General features: G+C 39.6%; 1 long non-coding RNA gene across 1 annotated transcript in view; it reads right to left on the bottom strand.

Moving 5' to 3' along the window:
- Nucleotides 1-510: 510 nt before the first annotated feature.
- The window catches only part of LOC114043989, a 28,060-nt gene continuing 10,403 nt past the window's right edge, over nucleotides 511-18,167 (bottom strand). Inside the window, exons 2-4 of the long non-coding RNA XR_003569159.1 lie at nucleotides 5,743-5,809; nucleotides 4,719-4,858; nucleotides 511-761 (exon numbers count right to left, since the gene is read on the bottom strand). This is a non-coding gene — a long non-coding RNA (uncharacterized LOC114043989). The remainder of the gene's footprint in view (nucleotides 762-4,718; nucleotides 4,859-5,742; nucleotides 5,810-18,167) is intronic.

Genomic DNA, 18,167 nt, shown 5'->3' with positions numbered 1-18,167 from the left:
ATATAATACTTCATACACACATGCATACATGCATACACATGCATACATCAAACACATAAATATACATAGACGTATAGATGTGTATATATTTATACACATACGTAGGCATGTGTATGCATACATGTATATAATATGGCTGGCTTACATATGGCATGGATAGACATCTCTAGAATCTAGTCCATTCCTCTTCAAGGGAGACTGTGAAGGAGAAGAAGAGTTGTTGCTAGGCATTTACTCCTTCCCTTGCCTTACTCCAAGTTGGGTATTGGGCTAGAACTGTATTTATCTGCTCTACCTCAAACATCCATTTTGTTTAGGTGAAAGGAAGTTCGAGACAAAACAGGCATGAGCCCTGATTATTCTTAAAGGAGAGGGGGCAGCTCTTACCTTACACTCACCAGCTTAGCTCCTTCCCACCAAACACTAATTACACAAAAGAACAACACAAATAATGAATAGAATAAAGCCCATTTATCTAAGCAATAAAGCAAACAGAAATCAGAGAAGTTATGTAGGTTAGAATATACCAAAGAGTTCATGAGTGAGTGAGCTCTTCAGTTCATTCAGCTCATGAGATAAGATTTCAGCTCAGTTAAGGAGAGAAGAAGTGATCTTATTCAGAGGATGTCCATTCTCAGCAGTTTCTAGAATTTCCAGCAAGTCCAGGGCCATGACAGGAATGACTTGCCATTTATGTCTGCTATTCCAAAGACTTTTTTTCTTTGCTGCATCCCTGGAACTTCTTTCTCCATTTGTCTCTCCTAAAGAATGTTGAGAACCAATTCAGTAAGTTCCTAACGTAGGTGTTGGTTATATAGACTATAGTATTCAATCCTATAGACTACAGTATTCAGCATTCCTCCTGCCATTAGAAATCACACTTCTCACCACTCAGGTAGCACATAGCTTGTAGCCCAGTGCTATTTTTGAGAGAGATGACCCAATGGGGTGTTGCATCAGGAAGATTTGTGCTGAAGTCTTGCCTCTGGCACATACTAACTATGTGACTGTGGGCAAGTAACAACTTCTCAGTGCCTCAGGCAATGTTCTACATGACCATAAGTTACAGATGAGCTCTCATCTATATCAGCTGATGGGAATTACCTTCAATAATGAAATCAGAAGTCTGGACCAAATAACATAAAAAGATATAAGATACCATGCTAGGCACTAGACAGATGAAGGAAAAAGTCCTTGCCCTCAGGATACTGGAATCTTACATTGGGCTGTACTCACAGTCAACTGTTAAGATATCTCTTAAAATCTCTAGGCTTCAAAGCCACCTTCAATATTTTTGTTTTATTTCATTCTTCTAGAGCTGAAACTGGGCCTTTCAACTAACATGTTGGTCTTGGGAAAGGAAATTTAGGGAGAGTGCTTCTTTTCTCAACTTTTGGAATGTCTTCCATCTTTCGATTTTCTGTAAATTTATTTCACCAATAAAGTCTGCTTCTCATCCAGATGTCCAATCCTCTGGATTTCCCCTAAGAGTAAAGTTACATCTTGGCTCTCCTGAGAGATTTCTCTTTTGACTGGAAAACCACAGGAAAGTCCAAGGGCTCCTGTGTTCAGTATTCTTGCTTGGTTCCCAGCAGCCTTCCTGCTATAGAACAGACTAGAATGTAAGGTGATCAAAGGCCTTTACTATCTCATTGTAAATAGATGTAATCAAAAGAATGTTGACCTTATAGTCAGTTCTAAGTTAAAGTTCTGATTTTGATAGTTACTAGTTAGTGTGACTCTATACAAGTAGCCCAGCCTCTCAGATCCTTACCAAGATGAGGATGATAGTGAGAATAAACTAACCTTTATGTAGTGATTTCAAGTTTACAAAGCATTTTACATTTGTAGCAATTATAAGCTTTGGGGGTCTTTATCCCAACCCACATATACTAGCAGGTTGAGTTCCCAGAGCATGGCTGGCTATATCTCCCAATAAAGATTCAAGGGGTATCCCTGGAAGGCAATGGGATGTTTCTCTTTCTTTTTTTCACTTAATAGTATTTTATTTTTTCCAATTACTTGTAAAGATAGTTTTCAGCATTCATTTTTGTAAGATTTTGTGTTCCAAATTTTTCTCCCTCCCTCCTCCCCAAGACACCAAGCAATCTGATATAGGTTATACATGTACAATCATGTTAAACATATTTCCACATATGTCACATTATGAAAGAAGAATCAGAACAAAAGGGAAAAGCCACAAAAAATAAAAAACAAAAAAAAGTAAAAAATAGTATGCTTTGATCTGCATTCAGACTTCATAGTTCTTTCTCTGCATGTGGATAGCATTTTCTATCATGAGTCTTTTGGAATTGTCTTACATGATTGTATTGCTAAGAAAAGCTAAGTCAGTCATAATTGATCATCTCATAATGTTGCTGTTACTGTGTACAATGTTCTCCTGGTTCTGCTCACTTCACTCAGCATCAGTTCATATAAGGCTTTCTAGGTTTTTCTGAAATCTGCCTGCTCATCATGTCTTGTGGAACAATAGTATTCCATTGCATGCCTACACCACAACTTGTTTAGCCATTCCCCAATTGATGGGCATTCCCCCAGTTTCTAATTCTTTGCCACCACAAGAAGAACTAAAATAGATATTTTGTACTTGTAGGTCCTTTCCCCTTTCTTATGATCTCTTTGGGATACAGATCTAGTTGTGCTATTGCTGGATCAAAGGGTATACATAGTTATATAGCCCTTTGGGCATATTTGCTCTCCAGAATGGTTGGATCAGTTCATAACTCCACCAACAATGCATTAGTGTTGATGGGATGTTTTTCAAACCACCATTCTGGAGTGTCCCTCCTCCCTTATAAAAATTACCAGTGCCAGTTAATATCTCCTCAATATCATTAATACTAGTGATTAGCACCCTACTGTCAATATAACCAATTAATATTGATTAGCTTTTACAAAGAGGTATTTACTGAGAAGATATAGTATAAATAGAAGTATAAAAACTCCCTCCTTTTACCAAACTGGTCCCTGGAGAGGGACCAAACTGTTGCTACAAAGCGTTCACCTCATCACATTCATTTTTAAATGTGGAATAACCAGTGGATAAGTTACTCCCTTCCTAGTAAATGTCTGAGACCAGATTTGAACTCAGTTCTTCCTTACTCCAAGTCCAGCTACCTAGATGCCTCTTTTACTAGCCATGTGACTCTGGGCAAATCCATTAACTTCTTTCACTGTCATTTTCCTCAAATATAAAATGGAGAAAATAGTTCCTACTTCTGACTCCAGAGTCATTGCTCTTCTTACTACACCAGTACACAAACTATCCCTGTAATTTAAAAAAATTATTTGTTGTCGTTGTTCGGTTGTTTCACTTGTGTCCAATTCTTTGTGACCCCATTAGGAGCTGTCTTGGCAAAAATACTGGAGTGGTTTGCCATCTCCTTCTCCAGTTCATTTTACAGATAAGAAAACTAAGGCAAACAGAGTTAAGTGACTTGCCCAGGGTCACACAACTCGTAAGTGTCTGAGGCCATATTTGAACTCAGGAAAATGACTCTTCTTGACTCCAGGCCTGACAATCTAGCCACTGTGCCACCTAGTTGCCCTAAAAATTAATCATAGTAACTAATAATAAATTTTCAAATGTCCTTTAACTCAGGATCTCAGAAATTATCTATCCATCTAGTGATGGAGCTGGGACCATTTCAAAGCTCTCTCCACTAGAGAAGAGGGAACATGCATTTAGTTAGTGCCTCCTACATCCCAGGCACTGTTCTAAGCACTTTACAAAATCTCATCTGATCCTCACAACAACCTTGTGAAGTAGATGCTACTATTATTCCCATCTTACAGCTGAGAAACATGAGAAGACAGTTTAAGGGACCTGCCCAGAATCACATAGCTTATAAGTGAAGTGTGTGAGGATGGATCTGAACTCTGGCCTTCCTGACTCCAGGCCCTGGGCTCTGTCTCTAAAGTAGAGGACTGAATATGGTGAGATGTATGCTTATGGATGAGAACAGTTAACAGCAACAACAATACAGGACAAAACTCTTTGTAGGGTTAAGATGACAGCATCTTACTTTCCATGCCCCTATTTATCTTTTCTTGCATCAAGATGTTTCCCAGAAAGAAGGATCATTCATTCTACTGTGAGAGCAATAGATTTAAAAGGTAGTTTTGCCATCAGTCCACTTTGTATATTACATGTGTTTTCTCCACTGTTCCCCTTGGAACAACTCTATCTTCCTAACAGTTTGGCAAAAAGAAATCAAGAAAAATACACAATTCTACTCGATATGCTCTGCCATGCACATTTTTTCTTATTTTACAAATTCACAGATATCAAAATTGGATGGAACCCTATACCCATTTTTACCCACCCCATACCACAAACAAATCCCTTTGCAACACTGATAAGTGGTCAGCCAGTCTCTACTTTAAGGCTTCTAGCCTTAAGGCTAGAGGTAAATCCATTATCCATGTTGATTAGATTCAACTACTTTCCTCAAGAAGATAAAGGAAAGTTCATAGAAACAGGTAGAATAAGTGATAAATCTACACATGCAGCCCCAGCATCTAAAGTAACTGAAGTTTGCTTTACCCTAAATTAGCGTACTTGTCAAAGTCTCCAACTACCTTCAAATTGAGGATAAAATCTTATAATCCTTAACTGTCTCAAGCCACCCTGAATCAATCTATAGTCTAGATAGAGATGATTAATTGGCTGTAGCTGTGTGTTCAGTTTCACTTACCAGAAGCAAGACCAAGACTGGGACCCAAGGGCAGTGGTAAAACAGAAACACATGCCTCCATGGTACAATGGAAAAGGTTGGAATATCTCTGATGTTTATTACCTGAATATCTTTACTTCAATGACCCTCAGATTCCTCATCTGAAAAATAAGAGGGTTGGACAAAATGACCTCTGAGGTCCCACCAGCACCAAATCTCTGAGTCTATGAACCTACAATTGAATATTCCACTGGTTGTATGCTATTAATAAATGACCTAGCTGGAGGTGGGCATGACCATGTTCCCATTCTTTGGGATCCAGAGCTGGTCTAACTCACAACCCTTCAAAAACTTGAAGTTAGCTATCCTGTCCCCCTAAAATAATTTCTTCTCCAAGCTGAACCTCCCCAGATGCTTCTTAAATCTTATTTATCATAATTTTGAGGCCCTCTACCACCTTGGTTGATCTCTTCTGGGCACTTTCTCATTTATCCACATCCTTCAAAAGGTGGATACAGAGCTGAGCACAATGTGCCAGATGTGGTCTGATCAGGGCAGGGGACAGTAAAACAGTAACAGACCAATGATGTTTCCTTTTGACTAAGACATTTGCCTTCTCCAGGGCTACCTACCATCCCTCTTCCATTTTCCAGTCTTTCAGAGATCACAGACAGATCAGTAATCATATCTCTTCATTCCTTTGGAACTCTAGGATATAGTTCATCTGGGCTGGTGACCAGAACTCATCAAGGTTCTTTGTAGAAGGGACTTTATGAAGACCAGTTTATTAGCTTTTCCATTAAAAATGCCTCTCCTCACTTTACCATTTCCATCTGTGCTGTCACCATTCTATATTCTCTCTTTTGTTCCTCCCCTAGGAATTATCTTTTTCTCCTCTCTCAGATAAATCAGATGATAATAATCTATAATAATGAATAATCATAATCATAATATTGGAGCAAGCTAATGACATTTTACCAAATCATAGTAAATGCTGACAATAGTCACATGCCATTGGATTTGTCTAATATAAGGAAAAATTTACCTCCAGATGGAGCTTAAGATCCATGAGTGGTTTCAAAAGGCTTTCCATGGGTAACATCTCCATAAACCTAGATGTGTTGATAAGGAAGTGAAAAACAAATGACTGATCACAGAGATTTTGTGGGTTTTTTTTCCAGATATGGAGAGGTTTATCATGCCAATTCAAGTCATCTCTATTAATTCTTACAAAAGTTATCATAAAGGAGTACAGACAGCAATTGATGAAAATTATGCAAGGAAACTAGAAATTATGCACCTGTAGGCCATAAAATTCTGTACCTATTGAATATGCAACAAGACATAACCTAGTGTCTCAAGATACCAGTCCCCAGAGTGCTAGATCTGGAGCCAGGATGACTCATCTTCCTGAGTTCAAATCTGGCCTAAGACACTTACTAGTTATATGACCCTGGGCAAGTCACCTAACCCTGTTTCCCTTTGTTTCCTCATCTGTAAAATGAACTGGAAAAGGAAGTGGCAAACCACTCCATTACCTTTGCCAAGAAAACCCCAAATGGTCTCATGAAGAGTCAGACACAACTGAAATGACTAAACATTGAAGAAATGGATGACCCTGGTTAAGTCACTTAACAGTTAGGCCTGAACATAGGTCTGCTTCAGGTTCTTCAACTGTAAAATGTGGGTAATAATAGTACCTACCTCACAGGGCTATTGTGAGGATCAAATAAGATATTCATTAAAATCCTTGGCAAAGTTTCTGGCACATAGTAGATACTTCATAAATATTTATTTCCTGCCTCTCTCGACCTGGAAATAGCAAGCATGAATGACAAACTACAAGAAAATCTTTCAAAATGAAGAAATTTAGTAGATTTCAGTGGAGTGAGGGGAAAGATTGATTTGACTAATAAACTAATAAACTGATTCAAGGAATAAGAAGTCACCCCAAGAGGACTAGGGGTTACTTAAGAATGAAATTCTGAAAACACAAAGGAAAACAATTAAAATGAGGAGGAAAATGCAATTTGTAGAATTCACCAACTAATTTACATTTAAAAAAGAATGTACAGAAGATGGAAACAATGACAGGTAACAGAAGAAGAATATGAGGGCATCACACAATCCTGTAAAATAAAAAAAGGTAGTGTCAGGAATGCTCAAGCTATGAATGAACTGAGGCTGATAAAGGTTAAAGAGGACAGAAGAGGCTTTTTTAGTTATATTGGGAGAAAATGGAGGATCAAAGAAGCAAACTTCCTTGGGGTAGATAGGATGATGATAACTAACAACAGAGAGAAATAGAACTGCTCAAATTTTAATTTGTTTTTATTTTCTCTGAAAAGGAGAATGACCTTTACCCTGGAACTGAAAGAACAACAATGACCAACAGGGAGTTGATACACTGGATGAGTAGAGATCATGGAAAAGCACATACTTCCCTTGATGAATTCAAGTTCACAGCTATCGATGAACCACATCTTTGGGTCCTGACAAATGCTCATTCCCTTCCCTCCCCACTAATGTTAGAATATTTTGAAAGCTCATGGAAAAGGGGAGAGGCATTACAAGATTAGAGAAGAACCAGTGAGCTCAATTTTGATTTAAAATTCTGCATCAGATTATTACAGATGTGATTGGCAAATAACCGGGAAAAAAGGAAGTGATGATTACAGAAAGTCAGCATGGGTTTCTCAAAATCAGGTTATATCAAACTAACCTCATTTCCTTTTGGTACAGGATTACTAAACCAATAAATGAGGAGAATTCTGTGGGTATAGTATTCCCGTGTTTTTAGCAAAACTTTTGGTAAAGTATCACGCCCTATTTTCATAGAAGAGATAGGTGTGGATTAGATGGTAATTCAATCAGATAGATTCAAAAGTTTTTGAATGGAAGGACTCAGATAGAAGTTGCTAGTCGTTTAGTGTCAACAAGCAGGAGATCTCCAGTAGAGGACCCCAAGCATGTGTACTTGGCCTTGTGTTGTTTAACATTTTTATCAGTGGCTTGGACAAATGTGCATGTGATCATTAAATCTGCAAATGACACAATTCTGGGGGAAATAATTAACACAGTCAATGATAGAGTCAGGATCCTAAAGGATCTTGATAGGCTAGAGCATTGGGTAGAATCTAAGAAGATGAAATTCAATAGGGATAAGCGTAAAATCCTGCACACAAGTACAAAAAATCAATTTCACAAATATAATGTGGGGAGAGATATTGATAGACTGCAGTTCTGAAATGTATCTGGGAGTTTTAATAGACCATAGACTCAGACACATGATGTGGAAGTCAGTCAGTCAATAAGCATTTATTAAGCATCTTCTATGTGCTAGGCATTGTGCTAAGTGTTGGGTATACAAAGAAAGGCAGCCCAAAAAGCTAATGAAATCTTAGGCTGCATTAGGATGGTTTCCAGTTTCCAGGAACAGGTGGGAGATAATCCCATTGTACTCTGCCCATGGCAGAGTTTATTTAGAATATTGTGTTTAATTGTAGGCATTAAAGTTTAAGAAGAGCAGGGATAAGCTGCAGAGTGTCCAGAGGAGGGCAATGAGGTCAATGAATGGCCTTGTGTTCATGAGTTGAAGATTGGTTGAAGGATAATGTTGTTAATGTTAGATAATGTTGTTTGTCCTTTGTTTTTGAAGAAGACCAGTGACATCACTGGGTGTCTTGACTCACTCATAAATTGGATTTAAGTGAGGCAGAGTTGCACAATATCATCAGCCTCACCCACTCTTCCAGAGTCAACGAAATCCAGTGGGAAGACAAAAGTCAGGACTACTGGCAATGGCTTGGGATGAGGTGGATGCCCTTGGCATCTTTGATGTTTGACCAAACTCTAAGCGGTCTACAACACCTGCTTTAGCCACCTTCATGACTGTTGGAATGAATTGTTCTCATCTGCCCCTTCTGCCAGGGGAAGTCTTCACATGCTTGGGGTAGATATCCGCTAACTCACTGATAGTTTTGAGGCCTATCATTGACCCTCAACTTGGCCTGTCTGCCAAGATGGTTTTACTAGGGTGTGGCTGCTGCACATGCTATAGCTTCTTGCAACCACAGGTGAAAGTTGAGTGAAGGTGGACACCAAAGTGGGACGAGCAGCCCTGAAAAGTGCTAGTATTTATATGGGCGAAAGAAGACTCGGGAGGGTATCATTGTCCTCTTCTCTAGTTTCTCTGCTGCTTCCTTTCCTCCATCCCTACTCTATCTCTCTTTCCCTCTCTCTCTCCTTCAAAGCATAATTGTTGCCAGACTAATCTTTATGCTCAGATATAGTCATCTTCAATCGTCCCCTGTTGCCTCTAGAGTCAAGTTCAAAAGTCCTGGCATTCAAAGCCCTCTATACTCTTGACCCCTCCTACCTTTCTGGACATATCTTGTGATATTCTGTTATCACAAACCTTAAGGTATCGCTAAACCAGACCACACTTTGCCCTCTCTCACTTCAGTACCTTTTGTTCAGTATATTCCCTGTGCCTGAAATGTCTTCCTTCCCTGTCTTCACCTGTCCAATTCCTACCCATCCTTTGAGCTCAACCCAAATGTCTTCTCCTCCATGAAGCTTCCCTGATCTGCCTGATGGCAGGCAAGGCTGCCTGTTATTACTAGGTAGTAATAATAATAATGACTAACACCCATATCATAGTCTAAGGTTTGTGAACTGCTTGGCATACCCTATCTCGTTTGATTTTCAAAACTACCCTATTAGGTTAATGCTACAGCCGTTATTTTATAGAGGAGAAAACAGAAGCTCAGAGATAATAAAAATAAATAAGAATAATAACAGCAATAGTATAAAGTACTTTATACATATTATCTCATTTGATCCTCACAAAAAACCACTGCAATATAGGGGCTATTATTTTTCCCATTTTATAGGTGAGGAAACTGAGGTGGTAACAATAATAATGACATTTACGTAAGACTTTAAATTTTGCAAAACACGTTACACATAGTATCTCATTTGATCCTCACAACAATGCTACAAGGTAGGTGTTGTTATTATCCCTGTTTTATAGGTGAGGAAATTGAGGCAGAGAGAAGTTAAGTGCCTTGGCCACGGTCATACACTTAAGCAAGTGTCTGAGGTCACATTTGAACTCAGATCTTCCTCACTATAAGTCCAGTGCAATAGTTATTATACCAATATAGCTGCCTAGGCAATAGCTGACTGAATGATATAGAGGACTCAAGATCCCACCACCATTATTGTTTGTTGGTTATTTTTAGGGAGCAGTTGATTCAGTAAAGCAAGACTCTCCAGCAAGGTGTCTCCTACATATACATCATCGTACAAGAATCCTCGAAAGAAGAGGGAGAGAGATAATTTTGTGCGATGGCTCCTTGTACCACACTGCATCTGTAAATGAGATGATGGTAAAGGATGAGTCTTTAATAAACTGTGTATTGCACTTAGCCCAGTGCTTTGCACAGAATAGTCACTTGATAGGAACCTTTCGTTGACCTGAATTGAGTTCTTGGCATAGAAAAAATTTAATAAAGGCCTCTTGGTAGCATAGTGAGTAAGAATATTGGATTTGCATCAGGAGACCTAAGTTCAAATTCTGCCTTAAATACTTGTTAGCTTGGCAACCTAAGCAAGTCACTTAACCACTCTCAGCCTTAGTTTCCTCATCTGTAAAATGGCGATGATAATATCACTTACCTCACAGGGTTGTTGTGGGAATCAAGTGAGATAATGCTTGGAAGTGCTTTTCAAGAATTAAACAGCTATGTAAATTCTAACAATTATTATGTTTTCACTTGTGGACAGAATTTGCCTCATCGTACTTTGGGCTATGTAATCCAGTGTTTTAACTATAAGAATTAAGGGGACTTGGGAAGAGTAACATCCTTCTCTTGGGAGTACCTGCAAAATGAGTCATCAGAGGGAACCCCAAGGAAATTGGGAAGGAATGGTAAACTGATCATCTTTGCTCAGCAAATAAGCTAAAAACCAGAGGGATCCCTCAAACAAAACCAGGAATTTTGTGGGTACTCCAGGAGGAATCTGAGCTTTGAAAAAAAGAAGGGATGACAGGAAGCCTTTTATAGATTTTACAGGGAGATGATGTAAGTCAGAAAGGATCTGGGGAAGATGTCAAAAGCTATTAAAGATATCTGACCACTGGAGAAGACAAAACTTGAGACTTCACCTTAGAATAAAATGGTACCCTGGACCAGGAAACAGGAAACCTGGATTCTAGTTCCATCTCTCCCACTAAAAAGCAGTTAGAATTTGGGAAAGTCAATTTCTTTACCTAGGCATATACTATGCTTAATAAATGCTTATTGTTTAAGTATCAATTTTGTCTGTCCACCATTTTCCAGCACTCAGATGGAAAGTTTGGTTAATTCAGGAGTTATGGTCATTTTGACCTTTTATCCCTATTCATTGACTCATCTCATTTTTCAGATGAAGAAACTAGGCCTGAAGCGGAGGAGTGAGTTACCTAAGATGACACAGATAGTAAGAAGTAGATCCAAGATTCAAACACATGTTCTCTGACTCCACAGCCAGGGAAGGGCCTTTCCACTATAGCACATTGTGTTTATTTGTAGTGGTATTTAATATACCAGGAATATGCCAGGAAAACTCATCGCTAAGGAAAATAAAAACAGAAATTTTATCATAATTAACCTACCAATTAAGAATCGCAGCAGATTTTGTCTAAAATAAAGGAAAATGCCAATTATTTATCAATCCTTTAATGTTTTCAGAAGGCAGACACAAATTTGAATGAGAGGGGCTTGATCTTCCATTCAGTAGAATGTAAACTCTTTGAGATCAGGTTTGTTTTGCTTTTGTTTTTCTTTTCTTTTTTTTTTTAAAGGCAACTGGGGTTAAGTGACTTGCCCAGGGTCACACAGCTAGTAAGTGTCAAGTGTTTGGTCTGAGGCCAGATTTGAACTCAGGTCCTCCTGACTTCAGGTCCAGTACTCTATCCACTGCACCACCTAGCTGTCCCTGCTTTTGTCTTTCTATCTTCTATTCCTAGAATAGGCACATCATAGGTACTTAATAAGTGCTCCTAGATTATTAAGTACTTCCTCTGTGCAAGAACCTATGCCAAATATCACTTTCTCTCCCCTAAGCTGGTTGGTTGTTGTCTTTCGTTCTTGAAGAGGACCAAAATGACATCACTATGATGGGGTTGCCCTAAACTATTGCTCTTGGAGTAATCTGAAGCCTCTTCTAATAAGCAGGTTGGGGGTGGGGCAGCTAGGTGGTGCAGTGGATAGAGCGCTGACCCTGGATTCAGGAGTACCTGAGTTCAAATCCGGCCTCAGACACATAACACTTTCTAGCTGTGTGACCCTGGGCAAGTCACTTAACCCCATTGCCCAGCCAAAAAACAAATCAATAAAATAAAAATAATAAGCAGGTTGGGGTGAGACAGACAGCCATCTAGAATTCATATAGACCTTAAAGATTGTTTAGTCCAGCCACCTGACTTTATAGATGAAGAAACTGAGGTTCAGTAAGGGGACCTGACTTGTTTAAATACCTAATGGTGGGTGTTGGTGAATTGATGATTAATTACACAGGAGTAAAGTGGGAAGTCAATAGATGGAGCATTATTATCCCTGACTCTTTAGCCTTTGTGCTCTAAGGGTTCTGATCTGTTGCAGTGGGAGGCAGAAAGGAAGAGGGAGGAAAAATTCTTAGCAGAGAAATGCCAAGGGCAGTATGAGCCTGGAAGTCCTACAAAAGAGGGCAGGTGATGCAGTGGGTAGAGAAAAGACGGAATTAAGGTTGCTGGGTGAAATATCAACAATTTCAGCTATGCAGATGATACAACTCTGAAGGCAGAAAGTGAAGAGGAATTAAGATAGCCTCTTGATGAGGGTGAAAGAGGAGAGTGCAAATGCTGCCTTAAAGCTTAACATCAAAAAGACTAAGATCTTGGCAACTGGTCCCATCACTTTCTGGCAAATAGAGGGAGAAGAAATGGAAGCAGTGTCAGATATTATGTTCTTGGGCTCAAAGATCACTGCAGATGGCAACTGCAGTCGTGAAATTAAAAGACATTTGCTCCTTAGAAGGAAAGCTGTGGCAAAACTGGACAGCATACTAAAAAGCAGAGACATCATTTTGCTGACAAGGTCCGTATAGTCAAAGCTATGGTTTTTCCAGTAGCAATGTATGGCTATGAATGTTGGACTATAAGGAAAGCTGAGCACAGCAAAATCTCATCTTTTGAACTGCAGTGCTAGAGAAGACTTTTGAGAGTTCCTTGGAGAGCAAAGAAATCAATACTTGGTCAATACTTAAAGAAATTAATTCAGATCTTTCACTGGAAGGTCAAATACTGAAGCTGAAGCTTAAATACTTTGGTCATATAATGAGAAGACAAAAGTAAAGACCTCAATGTTGGGAAAGATCGAAGGCAAAAGGAAAAGGGACAACAGAGAATGAGATGGTTAGATAGTATCATGGAAACAACAAACATAAACCTGGACAGACTTTGAGACATGACGGAGGATAGAAGGGCCTGGTGTTCTATGTGCTCCACGGGGTCACAAAAGGTCGGACACAACTAAGTGACTGAACAACAACAATAATCACAGTGCCTGGCACACAAGTGCTATTTAAATAAATGTTAGTTATCATTATTATTATCATTAACATCATTATTATTATTAAGCAGAGCCAAGGAGCTACTGATGTCCCTTTCCTTTGGAATATAGGCAATGAAGTAAACTGAAGTCCTAGGGGCAACACCCCAAATGGGAGGAAAGGACCCTGGGATAAAAATTACTCCACAGAATCAAGACCAGAGCTTTTGTGGCACGATAGAACCCCTAGACTTCCTATCATTCACTGCATCTTGTGGAGCAATAAAACTTGAGAGACCCTGAAACATGACTCAGTCTCAAGCTGCACTATCTGAAGACAACAGAAGGAGGAGAAAAGAAGGGCAGAAACTGAATCATAGTCACGAATCAAAGAGCAAATAATCATCCAGCAAGCAGAGTCCTGCAGGGCTGGTATTTTTTAAAATTTAAATTCATAGCTTAATTTTCTAGCTGCTGGGGACAGACACAGAGAATAAAAACCATAGCTAATGAATTTTTATAAGGCTCATTCAGCCCCCATTTGATGCACTATTTCTCTTACCCTCTTCACATTTTTCTTCCCTGAGGTTCTTAGGAGAGTTCTTTCTGTCTATGCATCAGAAAACTATTCGTGGGCCTTTCAGGCTCCAGATCTTGAGTATGAGTCATGGGGCCTAACCGGGCAAGAGAATCATAGAACACTAGAGCTGGAAGGAACCTTAGCAATGATCTAAACCTATTCGCTTGTTTTATAGAAGAACCTAAGGCCCAGAGAGGGAAAACTACCTGCCCAAAGCCACATACTAAGTTAGTGTTAGCACCAGAATAAATAGTATTTATTAAGCACCTTCTGTGTTCCAGGATTCATGCTAACCACTTAGAGAAACAAAATAATAGTAATAATAAAAACAATGATAATAGCTAGTATTCATATAGCCCTTCAAGATTAGCAAAGTGGGGGCAACTAGGTGGCGCAGTGGATAGAGCACTGGCCCCGGAGTCAGGAGGACCTGAGTTCAAATCTGGCCTCAGACCAAACACTTGACGCTTATTAGGTATGTGACCCTGGGCAAGTCACTTAAGCCTAATTGCCAAAAAAAGAAAAAAGATTAACAAAGTGATTTATAAATATTATCTCATTTGATAGCAAAAGATAGCCCTTGGTCACCAAGAGCTTATGGTCTAAGCAGGGAGAAAACATGCGAACAGCTCTGTAAAAACAAAGTATGTACAAGATAAATAGGAAATGATGCACAGAGGGAAGGCACTAGTATTAAAGAGATTGGGAAAGACTTCTTGCAGAAGGTGGAATATTAGTTGAGACTTGATGGAAGTCAGAGAAGTTTTGTCTCATGATTCACAGCTCAGAGTTCTTGACACTGAATTCTGCTTTTTTTTTTTTTTAAGGTCCATTTGCCTCTTCATTTCTAAGACATAGGGAACTTTTCATGGTGTGAGTCAAATCTTTAAAATGCCGTCGGTGAATCATAGCAGAACTTGCATCCCTTGTAATTTATTGGGCCCAGGCTTGGTTAAAACTAGATAGCAAGAGAAAAATCAACACACTAGTTAATGGGGGTGAGGTATGGGGAGAAAGCATTTTGACTTTCCAGTTTAGCCAGAGGGAATAAAAGAAGATGAAATAAACAGACAGTGAGAGGGAGATCCACAAAATGTGCAACTCTCCTTTACATTTTGAACAAGGAAGGAAGCATTTGATTTCTGTAACTTTGTGAGGCATCCGTTCAACAAACAGTTTCATGCTTCTTGTGTGCAGGTCACCTTACTAGAAATGGTGAGAGGTGCAGTTTAGTTAACTTGATCTCTGCCTCTGACATTTACAATTTGATTGGTGGATAAGATGTATACACAGATAATGTTAATATACCATTTTATAGGATTAATGCATTAGAGAAGCACAAAACAAAATGTTATGTAAGGTCTAATCTTGATGTTGTTAAGTCATTTTTCAATCATGTATGACTATGACCCCATTTGGGGTTTTTCTTGACAGAGATCCTGGAGTGGTTTACCATTTCCTTCTCCAACTCATTTTACAGATGAAGAAACTGAGGTAAACAGGGTGACGTGACTTGCCCAGGATTACACTAATAAGTGTCTGAGGCCAGATTTGAACTCAGGAAGATAAATCCTCCTGACTCCAGGCCCTGCGCTCTACCCATAGTTCTTCATTGACTCTCCCAGTGCTATGCACTGAATCTCCACAATGTCCTCAAATATAACATATTTTTTTGTAAGGGCCCAGACTTTTTGGATAGTCCATTCCAGACCACTCAGGTCGTTTTTGAACCTATCCTTCCTAATACCTTGATATAGCTCATGGCTATAGGCAATTAAGAGATGGCTTCCATATTGCTTTTGACTACCTACAGCCTATGATTTCATTGGTACAGAGAGGTGATGGAGAGGAACTTCCTCTTCCAAGCAGATTAGAACTTTCTCTATCACTTACAGTCTTAGAGAGTTACTTGAGGGCTCTGAAAGTTCAGTAAGCCTGATGTTAGAGGTAAGCCCTACATGGGTTTGTGTGTATGTGTGTGTGTGTGTGTGTGTGTGTGTGTGTGTGTTTGCTACTAATACAAAGCCTCTGCCCAATTCTGAATTAACTATATTCATACTACTCTACCTAGGACTGAGGAAAGAGAAAAGTCAAAGTCCTCCCCTCAGTCCTTTATGTCCAGGGGACTTACAGTGTCAGAAAAGACTGAGTCCCCCTCTTTTACCTAAAGAGCTCTCTCTTCCCAGCATGAAATTTAGTGTTGCCTGATCTTTCCCTCTCATAGTTGAGATCTTTCTCCCTATTGCTGCTTGCTTGGCAGACTGCTACAAGTCTTTTAGAATGAGACTGTTCAGGATATGTCTACTTCTTTGTTAGTTACATCAGTGACTTTAACAGGATAGTACCTAAAAGACCTTCAAGGCAGCTTTGTAGGTCTAATGACTCATCCATCTCAATCAGAGGTCGCTGGTTCTCATACCTAACTAATTTAGGGTGGCTTGGTTTTATTGACCTCTTCCTTGCCTCAGAGCTCAGGTATTTCCCATAATCAGTCGATCAATGAATCAGCATTTATTAAGCACTTACTATATACCAGGCACATATAGGGGATAAAAAAAGAGGCAAAAGTGCCTGTCCTCAAGTAGCTTACCATCTAAAGGGGGAAACAACAGGTAAACAAATATATATAAAGCAAGCTATATACAGGATAAATAGGAAATAATTAAAAGAGGAAAAGCACTGGACTTAAGAGGGGTGAGGGAAGGCTTCCTGTAGAAGGTGGAATTTTAGTTGGGACTTAAGGAAGCCAGGGAAGTCAATAGGCAGAATTGAGAAGAGAAGATTCCAGGCATAGGGCATAGTCAGAGAGAATGCCTAGAGCCAAGAAATGAGGTGTCTTGTTCATGAAACAACCAGGAGGCCAATGCCACTGGACTGACTAGTAAACGAGGGGAAGTAAGATATGAGAAGACTGGACCAGTAGTAGAGGACTAGGTTATGAAGGATTTTGAATGCCAAATAGAGCATTTTGTATTTGCTCCTGGAGGCAACAGGAAGCCACTGGAGTTTATTGAGGATGTGGTCAGAACTGCACTTTGGAAAAAACCACTTTAATGGCTCAATGGAGAATGGATTGGAGTTGAAAAGCAGACACCATCAGGCTATTGCAGCAATCCAGGCTTGAAGTGATGAGGACATTACAGTGGTGGCAGTGTCAGAGGAAAGAAGGGGGCATATTCTAGAGATGCTGTTGCAAACGTAAATCCACAAGCCTTCCTTAGCAACAGCTTGGATAAGAAAGGTGAGGGATAATGAAGAATCCTAGATGACTCCAAGGTTGTGAGCTTGAGGATGGTGTTGCCATCTACAATAAAAAGGAAGGAAGGAGAGGGGTGGGAAGTTAGGGCAAAAGATAATGAATTCTATTTAGAACATACTGAGTTAAGATGTCTATTGGTTATCCAGTTTGAGATATCTGGGAGGCAATTGGAGATGTAAGTTTGGAGGTCAGCAGAACAACTGAGTTAGGAAAGGTAAATTTAAGGGTCATCAGCATAAAGATGATAATTAAACCCATGGAGCTGATAAGATCACCAAGTGAAGTAGGATAGAAGGAAAAGAGAAGAGGGCCCAGGACAGACCCCTGAGGGACTCCCATGATTAGTGAGCATGATTTGGAGGAGGATCCAACAAAGGAGATAGAAAAGGAGCAGTCAGGTAGGAAAAAAACCAGAAGATAGCAATGTACCCGAAACCTAGAGAGAAGAGAGTATCAAGGAGGACAGAATGATTAACAGTGTCAAAGGCTGTAGAGAAGTCAAGGAGAATGAGGATTGAGAAAAGGCCACTGGATTTAGCAACTAAAAGATCATCAGTAGCTTTGGAGAGGCAGTTTCAGTGGAATGATGAGAAATCCAGATTGTAATGAGTTAGAGGATTTTAGCTTGCAAAGGGTGGAAGAGATATTGAATGAGAGTTAGCAAGGATGGAAAGTCCAAGTGAGAGTTTTTTCAGGATGGAAGAGACATGTTTGTGGGCAATAGGAAATAAGCTGGTAGGAGGGAGGGATCGAAAATAAGTGAGAGTGGGGATTACAGAGGGGATGATCTGTTGGAGGAGATGAGATAGAATAGGATCACTTGTACAAGTAGAGGGGTTAGCCTTGGTAAGGAGTAAGGCCACTTTATCATGTGAGACAGGGGTGAAGGAGGAGAGAGTGTCAGAAGACACCTGAGTGATAGGAGATAAGGAAGAGGAGAGAAGAGAGAGTTCACAGTGAATGTCCTCAATTTGTTTCTGTAAAATATGAGGCAAGGTTCTCATCTGAGAGAGTGTTGGGAGAAGGAGCCATGAGAGGTTGGAGGATGAAAAGGT

This window comes from Vombatus ursinus, unplaced genomic scaffold (assembly GCF_900497805.2).
Source record: "Vombatus ursinus unplaced genomic scaffold, bare-nosed wombat genome assembly UNPS02014770.1, whole genome shotgun sequence".
Classification (NCBI taxonomy): domain Eukaryota; kingdom Metazoa; phylum Chordata; class Mammalia; order Diprotodontia; family Vombatidae; genus Vombatus; species Vombatus ursinus.
This window is presented reverse-complemented; position numbering and strand designations above follow the sequence as displayed.